The sequence below is a fragment of the Centruroides vittatus genome, unplaced genomic scaffold (genome assembly GCF_030686945.1).
Source record: "Centruroides vittatus isolate TY-2023 unplaced genomic scaffold, ASM3068694v2 contig_595, whole genome shotgun sequence".
NCBI lineage: Eukaryota > Metazoa > Arthropoda > Arachnida > Scorpiones > Buthidae > Centruroides > Centruroides vittatus.
Window position 1 is genome coordinate 980570 of NW_027122359.1, and position 14685 is coordinate 995254.

The 14685-nt window shown below is 31.6% G+C and overlaps 1 protein-coding gene across 10 annotated transcripts in view; it reads left to right on the forward strand.

The window, feature by feature from the left end:
* LOC136979195 (semaphorin-1A-like) overlaps nucleotides 1–14685 on the forward strand; it is a 264778-nt gene that overhangs the window by 190781 nt on the left and 59312 nt on the right. Inside the window, exon 1 of one of the 10 annotated variants that reach the window (XM_067275133.1) lies at nucleotides 7091–7581. The exons of 8 other annotated variants lie outside the window; for them this stretch is intronic. The gene's annotated coding sequence lies outside the window, so the exon portion shown is untranslated. Of the gene's footprint in view, nucleotides 1–7090; nucleotides 7582–11516; nucleotides 11890–14685 lie in introns of those variants that run through there. One more of the 10 variants, XM_067275134.1, reaches the window with a different exon arrangement.

Consider the following 14685-nt stretch of genomic DNA (forward strand, 5'->3'; position numbering starts at 1 on the left):
GCAGTTATTTTCTTTGGATTAGCTTTATTAGATATTCTTGTTTGTACATAATTTATTTTGGTTGATTATCCTCCATTACAAGTCATGCATTGATGAGAAAATTTTTTTCTTTTCTTCCTTTTGCCAGAATTGTTACTGCTTCATCCTGATGAGTCTTTTGAGTTTAATGATTAATGATTGGTTTAATTCCAATGCCATTCCTTCCTTTAAGTTTCTACAGTGAGGTTATTATTCTCTTACTTTTTTTATTTTGGTTGATATAAAGGATTAAGTAGGAGCAAATTGAATCTTTTGTTATTTTACTATCTGCAAATTTAATTTTTTTTTTATTTTTAAATAAAAAGGTCATTGGTATTTTATTAAATTTAGGTTAAGTTAACTTAAAAATTCACAATTTTCCTTCAATTTTTTTGATATTTTTTCTTTAGTAAATTAGAATCCATTCATGTGGTACATTTTCTGTAGATATAAAATTAAATTATAAAAGAATTTCTAAAGCAAAAAAAAACAAAAATACAAGATAATAAGTATTGAATATTTTAAGAATTAATTTATTTGTGTTGAAATATTTTAAAATATTCCGTTTAATTTGAAAATAAATTCTATAATTTAAATAATCGTTAAGTAAAAATTTAATTTTAAGCCCGACCTTTCCATTGATAGAATATTAATAATAATATTTTTGAATGTTTGAAATTAAGTTTGATATTAAATGAATTGGACAAGAGCAAAGTCAGTTTTAAATTAATACAAATTCACTTTCATTAATTCAAAGGTGTTCTGGATATTTAAATTTATATTTTAATTCATAAATATGATTCATCAGATTGTACTTCCTTAATAAACATCACTTCAAGGTCAGTTAATGATATGTAATTAAAGGAAAGTTTAGACTTTTAATTGAAAGAATTGTATAGAACATTATATTCTATTGTAGTTGCTTAAATATTACTTTACACCTGAACATATTACAAAAGGTTTGTTGTACAAGAAACAAAATTTTAATATGAAATATTTTAATGTTTGCACTTCCAAAAATTGTATACAATTTAATTTTCTTTTTATGGATAATTAAATTCTATCTGTAATTTTATAGTCAATTAAATTATAATTTACTTTCTTTCTTTCTTTTTTTTCCTTTTTCGAAGTTTGCGAAAGTTAAATTTAAAATTTAAAATTAGTTTTCTCAAAGTAAATATGTAGCATCGTTGAAGATACAAGGATAAATTAACTAGACATTTAACAAATTTATTTTTCTTCTTTAATAACTGTTTCAATTAAAGAATATTATCCATTTTAAATATCCAAGAACGTTAGGTGAATTCTAGGAAAATTGAAGTTTGTTTGTTTCTAGGTTATCAACATTCTTTCATCACTGAAAAAAAAAATTGTGAAGTAATCTAAAATTAAAAATAAATAAATAAATAAATAGAAACATAATTATGATAAAAATAAAAGACATTTTATACAGGTAGACCTTATTAATCACCGGTACAACGCGTTAACATTCATTCTTTATGCTCCGTGTTTTGACATTGTTGCTTATTCAGAATTCATCCAGCTGGGGAGAAGCGTTACGCAACCTTTGACGTTGCAACTTCGTTTCTGCAAACTGGCTGCACTTGATGACGTCTTGTTTCGCCGCCTCTACAGAATCAATCGTGTTTACTGTCGCTCCAAATTGTATGCAGACTCAGTTTAATACATGTGAAAGGAAGTTGGATATTTCTCTACCCCCTTGGCAGTTATAAATTAAAAATGTTTTCACTTTAAATATATATATATATATATATATATGAGTATTTATGAATGCAATTTTATATTCTTTTTTTCTTGTTTTCATTTTACGACATTTATTTTTCAATTACCTCTTGAAATTTTCAAGAAATTTACGCGTATTTTTACGTATAGATCCACGTTCCGCGTAATTCGATAAACCTGTTGCGACCTTTAAATCTCGTCTCGTCATAAATTATAAATTTTCATAATTTAAATCTGATAAAATAATCTAATTAATTTATTTATTGGGATTTAATTTTTGTATTTTAATTCAAAACAAATGTGTATTTTACTCATTCACTCTATTTAATTAAAAGTAGACATATGTTGGATTAGAAAACGAACGTAGGAATGTTGCTAACGGACATAGAACACGTCCATTAGTAACAAAATGATATGTTGAGATAGAAAGAAACATGTTTTGGTTATTAGAAACACATTTATTTGATTAGATCCATGCAAGTATTAAATTAGAAATAAACGTGTACTAAGATAGAAGTAAACATTATCTGTTTAGGTAGAAATGACCTTAGAACCCGGACGAATTAAGCACGAAGAACTTGCAACGATGCCTAAAATGAAATGTAATCAAAGTTAAGGATGTTGGAAATGTCCTAAACTCGAATATCATCCGTGTTATCGTCCATACTAAATTTTTGTTGTAGCCTAACTTAACTGATATTAGAAGGTACTTTATATATACTGTATTAGAAACCTTTAGGCATTAGTTGTTTGTACTGTGAAAACTGTGGCGGAGTTAAATAAGCTTCTTCTCTTCCGTCACCCTGCTTGGTTGCAGATGAGTTGTGATGTATAAACAGCCCGTAGACGTTGTACCTGTGGCCAAATCAATAGGTGGTAATGGATGCGTGCTTCGACCACGTATTGCGTGCACCTTGCGCTGCGTGTCCGATTGTTATTGTTGAAGCCGATGAATCGAGACGGGACATGGGATTAATTTTAAATATGCAACTTCAGAGTAAAAATTTCTATAGGGTTAAATGCGTTTACATACAAAGACTATTAAAATGCTACCGTAATGAGCTATTGTCTTTAGCATAATTTTACTTTTAGATAACGATCTTTTTGTACTTTATTTACGTAATAAATGTGTCTTACGTGTATTTAACGATCTAAAAGATCGTGTATCTTACGTAATGAAAATGTCGACTAATAAAATTCATTCGAAGTAATATATTTTATGTGAAATTCGATATTTTTCATTGTTTGTATAACTGGTGACGGGCAGAAACCATTATTTCTTCGTAGAGATTAAATAAAAATTAATGATATTTTTGAATTTTTATAGATCATTTTGATATAAATATTAACAAATATTTTTTTTTTTTAATCGGTAAAGTAAATCTTAGTAAATAAACATTTAAAATTATATAATAATTTCCTGTTAGTTAAGTTTTCCCTCTTCTTAACAGTAACTGGTTTTCGGTTCGATAATTTATAATTTATATTAATGGAGGTATGTAACAGCGACAAGCGTACCAAACGTTGGTATTTTACTTGCTCATGCTGAGCTTCCATAAATAGAAAGCCGGGCTATATATTAACTTTTGCGTTACAAAACGCGAAATAAACAATTTTCAGTTTGTTTTGGATTAGTTTCCGTCTTATAATCTGTTTCGTAGTTTGCATTTAAGCTTCGGAGTTTTTTTTTTTGGTCTTGTTTTTCAGAGTTAAAATTTTTATGATACCCGAGAGGTTCCATTATTTTTCTGGCTGTCGTCCGTCTTTCTTACTTACGATTTTATGGTTAGTTGCAGGAGAAAACTACTCTATTCAGTTATACGTTAGCCTTTGCTTACGTAAATCTTGTCTTACAAGCGTTTCGTTGCCAAATGCCAGGTCGAGATCGTAAATTCTTAACGTAAGATATCGCCAACAAATCCCATTTTCTTGTATTGTTTTTATTATTAATGTCGACAACCGCTTACGCTGCCATGCAGATATTTCAACATTCGAGACAACGTCTTTCAACTTTGTGAAATATCAACAATGATCAGGGAAGAATTGGACTAGCAGCTGCTTATCCGGTTGGGCCATCTGTTTGGCAGCTGCGTCCTGACCTCTTGGGGGTCGTTCAGGTGTACCCGAAGAGATGGAAGCCTCTCTAACAAAATAGTGTTTATGATAATCGATAATTCTTTCTTGGAAGTTTTGCACTTAAAAAAATTATCTATCATAACTACTCTATCTTTCCTCCTCTTCTTTTTTATCCCCCCGTTCTTTGTGCATTCTCTTTGCACCGCACGTCTATCAATTGTTTGCTATTGTCTGTGGTGATCGAACCACTGTCACGTATTTCACTGTCTACGACGTGATCCGTAGAGAGATTTTTCTGTCGGTCGACGTTTGAAAGTGTATACACCTCCACTTCACTTCTTATAATTAGAGCAAACGGATGAAAAATTGATAAGAATAAAATTTAGACTTTTTTTCCCGTTTAGCTGAAAATCTCCGTCGACGTAAGCAGACGGCAGTTTGTAACCTACAATAGCATCCCGTGACAAAGGTGGATCTAGCAGCTCGCGGCTATACCAGGCTTGGGAACAGCTGGCAAAGCTGTCTTCATGGATTCTGGTGAGGGCGAAATCGTGGTTCTAACCGAAACAAAATCTTGTTGCAGAGCATCGGAGAAGCAGAGATTCGAGTGACAGATGACACGGCTAGAATTCGGATTCACAAATGGAAAAATAGAAGTTTTTAGTATTGATAAAATGGAAGAACAGGAATTTAACTCGATGGCGGAAATAAAATTTGGCATTTGTAAATGAAAAAAAACGGAGCTAAAACTCGTCTCTGATAACTGGACAGATAGAATTTTACTATTGTAAAAACGATAAAAGAAAACTCAGATAGAATAAAATGAGATTTTCCTTTTCAATAAATGTTAACTCGACTGTTTCACTAAAAACATATGCGCAGGAAGAAAGATCAAGAGTTAAATTTCTGTTTAAAACTAGAACATTCCCATTTTAAAAATTCCTAAAAAACATAATAAAATGAAACTGCAATACTGTAAACATTACTATTATCATCATTACTACTACCACTACAAAATCGATATTTGGAATAATACTTTTGCAATTCTGGATTTCAAAATTAATAACTTAAGAGTTAAAAGTTCAGTTATTTCTTTGTATTCCCATAAAAAAACCTTTTCATTAAAGTTTCAATAAGCACAAATAAAGTATGAGTAGGAATACAGAGTGAAAATCCCAAACAACATAAACAAAAATTCGAATGATGCATGATATTTGATTTACCATTTGTGCTTATATATATATTTTACGAAATTCAAACTTAAAACTCGTATAGGTTTCAGAATGAAATTAGAATATCAAATGCGACCGATTTTGAAATTCTAGCCCATACATACGTATATAACACAGCGTATAAGGATTTAATACGTTATGCAACAGTGCCAAGTTGCAAAAATTCTATGCATGATTTATTACAGAATAGCTAACGTGTCGATTTATTATACAATCTCGAACTCTTGAATTTAATTAACCTAACGTTGAACTAATTAAAATGAGATAAGCAGCTTTACTTTTACGTAAGAAAATGTCCGAATTTCCAGCGAAAAATCTGCGATGATTCGGTAAAAAGAAGGGAAAAAAAAGAGGGAAGAAAAGAAAGAGAAATAGAAATTATATTTCGCAACGTGACGTGATGACTCACGATCGCGACCTGCATGTGAATCTGTCTGTCACGAAGTTAGTCATTTCGTACTGCTTTAACCTGTTATCGGTTAAAGTTTGTTCATACTTTTTTTTTAGCTTTAGTTCAAACAGAGCACGAAAAAGAAATAATAGTTGTTTTATATTTGTTTTGTTTTGTTATTAAAAGAGTTCGCCATTTTTTATGTTGTTGCCTTATTTAATTTTCATGTTAATATCTAATTCGATTATTCTGTCAATTGGTAAAAGTTTTTCAATGTAAAAGACGGGTAGAATGATTGAATATTTTATTTATATTTTAAAAAATAATTTATCTTTTGCTAGTCAGTTACATGTTAACGATTTTTACGATCTAAACTTATCTAGGTTTTGAAGTTTATTCGTTGCGTATCTGAGAGATTATAATTTAAATTCTAGTTTCGTTATTGTTTTGCGAGTATTTTATAATCTAAGAAAGGTAAGTCATAGTTTCGAATGCCATTAATTGTAAATTTTCATTTTTTAAGTAAATATCCATAAATTTCGATTCTTTAACAATGTAAAATGTATTACTCTACACGTCAAGCAATAAGTTGAGCCATTAACAATGGTGCTTCACCCATATTCTCAGTTATCTTTCCTTTCTTCTTTTTTGTTAGTTTCCCTCAAAATAATCGCTATCGGGCATCGAGTGAAACGTATTTTATTCTGGTCATCCAATTAAAATCCACAGCAGCGACCGTTATAGCGTTACGCCGCTTTGAACATTAATAGAGAAGTGGAGGGTGCGGTTGTCGCGTAAACTGATGAAATCTCATTTTGTGTAGAAGCTATCCTGTTTTCACTATCTGGCCGAACTCGCTACACCATTCTATCTATGGTCATCGACCTTTTCATTCGATTTTGGAGTCAATACACTATCTGGTTACTTCTAACTATCCAATACTTTGGCATATTGGAAGTTGTATAGAATGACTTTATCTTTTGTTGTTCTTTTATAAGTCTGTTGTCGTGCTATACCTGTTTCTAAGCGATGCGACTTTGTTTGTTTACAATATCCTGTATTTCAGTACAGACTTACGTATCCGGAAGATAGTGTTACCGGATGAGTATAGTTTTTTTCTTTCTTTTTTTAACTGTAACTTTCACGCAACCAGTTTTGAAACCAGTTGTGTAGATATTTATCTGCTTTCTTTCAAGGTTTGTGTTTATGAATTACTCGATTTTCGATTTTTTTAACGCTTATTTAAATGTATAAAGCAAATTAAAAGATAAAAGAGATTCGAAGACGATTATTATGTGCAATGATTCCAGCTGGTCAGTACAAGTTGTGTTGTGAGTACTTAGCACCAATTAGTGTTGGCTAATAGATAGATGCAGTGTTGCTATCTGTTAAGTCTTTAGTTATAGAATAGTTGCAATGTTGCCGTTTGTTAAATGTATTAAAGCATAATTGCATCGATTTTAAACGATGGTTGCATCGTTGTTACTTGTGTTATCTCGAGTTACCGATGTCGAATGCGCTGCTTTCTGATTTTTCTGTACGGTTGCTTGGTACGTGTTCATAAATAATAATAAGTTAAGTATGTTATTAAGTTACACGAACACGTTAAAACCGATCCCTTACTTAGAGTTTCATAAAGGGGACACACAAATCTAATTCCAAAAACGTAAAAATATTCGATTTCAAAACTAGAAAATGTCAAAAAAACAGTGCCTCGTATTAAACTGTTATCTGCAAACAATTTAACACTAGTAAAATTCTGGACACGTAACAACACTAGAGGTTGTTCCGTTACGTTGCGTGTCTATCGAGTATGCACGTAAAACCGGTGAATAAGTTAAAACGTGGGTGCTGTTGTAGGTCTGTTACACCAATCGATTCAGTTAAAATTAGGTCTTTTTCTTTCTTTCTTTTCTAATTTTCTCGTTCATTTTACCGAGGTGTGTTGTTCCTATGGCAGCACGCTTCGACAACTCAAAAGTAGTGCAAACAAGAATCGACCTTGTCTTCTGTCGAGTATTATTTGCCGAGGGTACCGAAAATAGCACTAATTGTTTACAATAGAAAGCGAGAGAGAGAGAGAGGAAAGGAAGTTGCCCGCTTTCATAATGAAAACTAAAGGTAGGGAGAAAACAGGATAAAAATTTATTACTTTACTCATAAATTTAATTAAGTTGAAAATTATCAATAGCGAATTTTAAATATTGAATAACTGGTTTGGAGTAAAATCATTTATTATTATAATGCCACTTGAACTGGTTTAATCGTCTGGCGAATTAATTTTAAAGCTAGAGTAAGTAACTATAGCCTTGAACCGATTCTGTTCAAGACGTGTTTCTTAGAAGAACGGGTTTCATTTATTTGATTTAAAGATAATTTTGTAAAATAAAGTTTTCTCTTTCTGCTAAAACATCAAACTTGCATGTTGCAAAATTCGTACATTTTTATTAGTACTAAAAATAAGTGAATTTAATGCTGTTGTGTCGTAATTTTTTAACGTTTTACGGAGTTCTTACTTATACAGTAAGTATTTTCGTATTGCCGAATAATTTTCTTATCATTGTTTATTCAAAAAGAACTTCCTGCTGTCAGAATGATCTGGGTTCGATTTTATTTTGAATATTCCTGATTTTTAGTGTAATCTTTCTTCCCTTACTTCTGTTTTCTTCATTATATTACTCGTAAGAATCTGAAACCCTTACGAATTCAATGTTTTTCGCGAAGAATTTTATATGATTTGCTTAGGACTTCTTATGTATTTTTATTATATTGCAGTATTATATTTTTTAATCTGAAAAGTTCTGTCCTTTGTAAAGATGGATTTATTTTTGTATCAGAATTATTGATTATTGCGAAGATACTCTCGATGTAAGAATGCTTCCATACACAAAAAGGAACACACATCTTTGGTATAAAGTTCATTACTAGTTTGAATTTGGCATTGCAGTGATGCGCAATCGAATTATAAAATTATTAAAATATTTTATATTTATTATTGTGTAGAACTTTAAGTCGGGTTTTTTATCTTCATTTAGGCTATTTTTCTATGTTTTTAAAAGATTTTTCATTCTTAAAACTAGAGAATTGGGTATATAAATTTTTGAACGCCTTAGTGTAACGGACAAAAAGATTATTTAGTTGTAATTACAAAGGAAACCCAGTGATGACGTCAGGTGAATGATAAGCCAGCCCTTGACCTCAATGAATTTTTTTATTTTTTATTTTTGTTTCTTCTACTGACCGAATCACGGTTCTTCATTTAACCTCTTTTGTCGTGAGTTAATATTAAAATATTAAGGGCAAAAAACTTGTAGGACGTGGTAAGAGGTAGAAAAGGTGAAGAGGCGCTCGGCTCTGCTTTATCACTAATTTAACGTTAGAAGGATAAGGACAAAAAAATAAAAAAAGGAAAACTAAAGTTCAATCTTCCGTTTTCAAATGAGTTAATCAATAATCCTTACTTAATTGGCAGCTAATAAGAACGTTAATTAAAAACAATTAAAATAGTTGTGGAAGATTGGACGTTTTTCTTTTTTTGTTTTGAATTTTTAACATGATTTTCTTCCTTTAGTTGTTGTAAAATATTGATTTAACGTCTTAGTTTACCGGAGAATATAGTACAAAGGAAGTTTTTGAATATGGTGGACGATGGGGAGGGAAGGAAGGATTTTATCCGCTTTGGTATCACCCTGGTAACGGTCACGTGTGACGTAATTAGGGAAAAGGTTAGTGCCGGATATTTATAGAGCACTCGAGACGTTTATCAAGGTATAAAAGGACAGGTTTGATTATAGGGGCGGAGGGTTAAAAAGTCAATTTGTGTCCTTGTCATTTAAACGACGAAGTTGCGGACAATTTGATCCTCTCGCTCTCCAACTAACTTAATCTTCCGAATGCGATTTAAATAATTAAAATTTGTTTCCTCAAAACGTTTGTCGTAGAAACGAGAGAGATTATCTTTTATCGTGTGAAAAGGTAGATGGTTAATAAGTTGTGGGATTGAACCAATCGATGCTTTGTCTGCCTTTAACAAATTAATTTTGCCTTCAAAGGTGGGATACACACAAAAGGGGATACAGGCAGGGAGAAGAAGTGAAGGGAATATTGAAAGGGAACGGGAAAAAAGAGGGTTAGACGATGTTGAGAAGGGAAAAAACAGGTTAAGGGATATATCGGGCGGGGAAAAAAAAGGTGAGATGTGTTGAAGTGGAAAGGGGAACTTGTTGTGTCGAAGAAGAGAAAGTAGATTGAAGAGAAAGAGGATTGAATTGAGCTACAAACGCTAGGCAGAGAAGAAAAGGGTGATATGTATTGAAGAAAAGGAGAAAGAAGATTGAGATAGAACTGTTGCAAAAAGGAGAAAATTCTGATATTGTGAAAGCGATGAAGATCGAAGATTCAGATAGGGAAAATAGGAGAAATATTGAGTAATAGGTAACGTAAGGCAGTAATAAAAATAAATGTAATGTACTGAAATGGAAAGAGAAATTATTGTGCCGAAAAGGACTTGGCGTAAGGTTGAGTTGCAGCCAAAATTAGGTGCAATGGAGAGTATGGATTGAGGGGCTGAAATGGGAAAGAAAAATTGTGGGAGCTAACAAAAGGGAATGTGGCGAAAATTGGAATGGAGGGATAGAAATGAAGAGGAAAGATTTAAACAGGGAAGGTAGGATGTAGGAAAGAAAATAACACGCCAAGAGATGCTAAAAGTAGGAAAAAAATTTATTTTGAAGACGAATAAATTGAAGATTGAGATACAGCTGAAAGGAAGAAGTCCGAAGACTTGAAAATGGGGTAAAAGATTAAATATGAAGATAATACTGAAATAAAGTAAAGAAACATTACAGATGTGAAAATTGTCTGGTAACGTGATTGAGTTGTTCCTTTTTGAGGACAGATCCTCGTGAGAGAACTTGTTGTGAAGTCTAATTGCCAGGTGATGTGACAGTCGTGTGATTTTTAAAACATGTCTGCATGAGTGATTATCTGATCACATGAGTGAATTGGCATAAAATTTACTTATCGATGAGCACGGAGAAGAGTTACCAAAATTAAGAATGCCAAATGAAATGCGGTAATAGCGTGATGTTATGTTTCTGTGTTGCATAATAATCACGCGATTGTTTTGGTCTTGTCTATTGGATCACGACATTAGGCAGACAGAAACTTGTCGCTCAATCAACTCGACCAAAATAGCAACTAATGCTCCCGATATAATGTATCCGTGCACCGATTACGTAAATATGAAATATGGGAATCACGTGACGGCTATATTTTCTGCATGGCGCCTTCAATCGAAACGGAGTAAATGCCTAATTAAACGACGAATTCGCGTGATTAGATACTATCTCATCCTTTCTGACCGCGTGAACGGTCACGTGATTTGCGCAAATTTTCAGCCTCAACTTAAGGTCTAATTTTCGTATTGCATCTTTCGTAACCGAAACTTGCGCTAATGCAAAATCTGCACCTTCGGTTCACGTGATCATCGCGGTATACAATTACCCAACAAAATTTTAAGTATCGCTCGCTTGCCTTTCATCAAGTCCCAATAACCTTGACTTAAGTGAAGTGTTTACTTCCATAGACTTTCTCTTTTTTTTTCCATTTGCTCTTAGCTTTTTTTCCTCTCTTTTCTAATGTAAAATTACATTTATTCCACACAATTTGTAAATTTTATCAGTCTCTACAGCAATTACCCATCGACGCAGTGGAATTTCGCCTATATTTCTTTATTTACTATGTCACGCATTGTTTTGTTAGTATAATACACTGTTAGGATAACAATTTTTATTAATAGCTTTAGCTAATAAAGATACATTAATTGTTATTACATCGATACACGCATCAGTCGCATCTGTTATCTGCTTGCTTTGCGTCATAGTTCCTTCCAGATCGGACGATCTCTTGCTCCTCTCGCAATCCGATTATCCGGATTTAGACGATTGATGTGTTGACCGCATCCTACTAATAACGAGCTAGCCTCCCTTACCCAAGGGAAGGAGGCACGTGCTACTGGGGATATCCTTTTCCAGGATGCATATCCTGAGAAGAAACGGATTGCTATAGCTGGTGATTCCTGTTGATGGTTTTATTTTCTTCTCTCGTCTTTCTGGAAGAAAGTTATTTAGTATTTTTAGGACTTTTGCTCGACGTGTCTTCGATGTAATATAATATATGCCAGCTTTCCGTACTATACATGCTGCGGTAAACTGACTTTTATTTATTAATCCCTGTCTTTTCTGTGGTAAATTGACTTTATCTTAGTTGCTGTCGATGCTGCTGTAAATTGGCTGCATCTCTTGATTTAGATGTGATAAATTGCCTTCATATCTTAGCTTCTACGCTACTATTGCGTGGGGATTCATCTCATAAAGTTCTCCAGCAAAGTACCTTCATCACATTGTCCGTATGGAGTAGAGAATGAAGGTAAAATATAAGAGCATAGCTGTTAGTTATTCTATACTTAAGATAATTTGTGCACATGTTATACTTCGATAACTTAAAAAGATTAATTATATGATACAGAAAATTCTTAATGCAGGAAAATTATGTTAATGTAACTATTATTTTATTTTTATAATTGAGAATTTTTATTGAAATAAATAGGAATATTTTAAATAACATTACAGATTAATATATAGGACATTTGTGGTGTAAGTTACTGAATATCGTGTGATATTTTTATGTTAGAAAACTTTTACTTTATGGAAAATGTAGAATTCTAAGTGATATATATTCATTAAAACCTAAATAATAACGAGAAAAATATTTTAAATGATGCTTCCATTATTATAAAAAGATGCTAATATAAAGTATTAAAGGGCACATTTTATATGTTTACCATATGGTGAAAGTATCCAAGACAGGAATTGGTTTAATTAGATAAATTCGGCTTTAATTAGAAAAATTTAAGCTGTTTTAATAAAAATAAATCGAAAGTATTATAGCAGTATGAAAAATAATCTGCAGAAATTTAACTATTGTAAAAAGAGAAAAATATTTTCTTAGATACTTCACTGAAATTAGGCGCCTTAACGTGGTAAGTTTATCGTTAGATAGGAATATATATATATATATTATATATATTTCATAGGGTGTAAAGATATGATTTTTTTATATATTTTTTTTTTATTTTGAAGTTTTGAAATATTCGCTGATCACACAAGGTAAAGGCAGCATCATAAAAATGTATGGGAGTACCGTAATTTATTTTTGAAAAGCATCAATATCCCTTTCCAGGAAGCGTATCCTGTTTGGAAACATTTTATCACGATTGATAAAACGTATCCTAACAGGAAGAAAATGTTTCGAAGAGAAGAAAAATTTTTCTAAATTCCGAAAATCCGGATTAAAAGTAGCCGTCTGCATCACCTCTTCTAACTGATAAAAGCTCATTTCAAAAATTAAACTGTTTCTGATGACTTTATCAGTTTCGATAAGATGTTTTGTTTGTTGATATTTCTCTTCCAGATAAGAAAACTAAGGATTTAATAACGATTAACTACATTTATTTTACTATTATCGAGTTAGGAAAAATTCTCTCTCTGTCTCAAAGGTTTTAACAGGGTTTTACAATTTTCTTTCTTAGTTTAACTCGTCACCGTATTCGTCACCCCCCATCTGATATCTTTTATATTAAAACTTAGCCCCAAGCGTTGAGAGTAAGTTAACTTAAAGGATATTCTCTTAGGAATAATGAATAGTTTGAGAAAATTTATCTTATCGCGTATAATGCGCTGGATAATTGTTCTGTTCTTTTAACTACACGCTCTAGGCTCGAATTTTATTGGTACGAAGAATTTTGTGAAGATGGCAACATTTATTGATTGTTTATTTAAGAGATTTCTTTTCGTTAAAAGAAGTATAGACGATAATTTTTAACTGTTTTATCAATTTCGAAAATTTTAAATTGGATATTTATTTATGTGCCTATCGACATAAATTGATTATGTGAAAAAAGAATATATTTAAAAACGTTAAACGTATGGCGTGTTTTACGTATTGAAAATTGAAATATTTCGTATGAAGAAATTTAGTTTGTCAATAATAGTTAGGAGAATTGTATACAACTCTAAAAAAGAATAGTGCCAGAATCAATAATGCGATCAAGAAAACCAATCAACGAAATCCTGATTACGACAGAAGACAAGGAAATTCAATCTGGAATTTCCATGAAAGGGGGGAAGGGATGTTGAAAGTGTCGCTGTAATTGCGAGAATACAATCTGTAATTTATTAAATCCAATATTTGGTAGTATTCTAGTTAAAATTTCATGTTTTTATAATAAAAAAAAATTCATGATTTACACTTCGTATTAGTAACAAATGTTGAAACATTCTTGAGAAATTACGGTAAATTCCCGAATACAATACGTGGCATGACGTTAAGATGCACCATTTAGTATATAAACCAGTTGATTCATCCTGTACGACTCCTATACGTTACTACAACACAAAGTTTAAGAACATATTCAGGATTACATAGATGCAGGAGAGTATCGAATATAAGTAGAGAAAAGTGTAATATTCTAGAAGAATCGAGGTAATGTATATTAAATTGAATAATATGTGGAGAAATATTAATATAATGAACATTTAAGAAGGTAATGCCAACCGTTTATATTGTCTAATGAACTTTCGAACAATGAATATATATATGTGCCGTGTTTACGCTGGAGAATACGAAGAAAATAGGCAAAGACGGTGTAAATTAGAAAACAATAGGCAATATAAAGTAGAAATCGACCGTTTGTTTCAGACAAAGAAATGAAAAGAAAACAATAGAAATTGACACGAATGTCTAATCATAGGAAATCAAATAGCTTGTGTGGAAAAGTACACAAATATGAACCGTAGAAATCGTTTGATACAGTTTGATTATCTTTTCACAAACCAACTCGAAAATTATTTTCAAACTAATTTATGCGCCGTTTAATTCGAAAAGACAATAATTGAAAATAATAATCGTTGGCAACTACGTAATTATTCGAATTTGTGGAATGGCCGACGTTATTACTTTGCCGAATGAATCGATGCCCCGAAGCACAAATTTACTGATTTACTGTGTAAGTGGAAGAACTGTCCAAATTCGAATCACAAATCCAGAACAATACGGCAACAAACATTTTATAGATTTAAAAAAGAAAAAGAACGAGGAAAATATCTGGTGAATAACCTCTTACTCTCTTGTTTTGTTTTTGTTTTAATTAGAAGATTTCTTTCC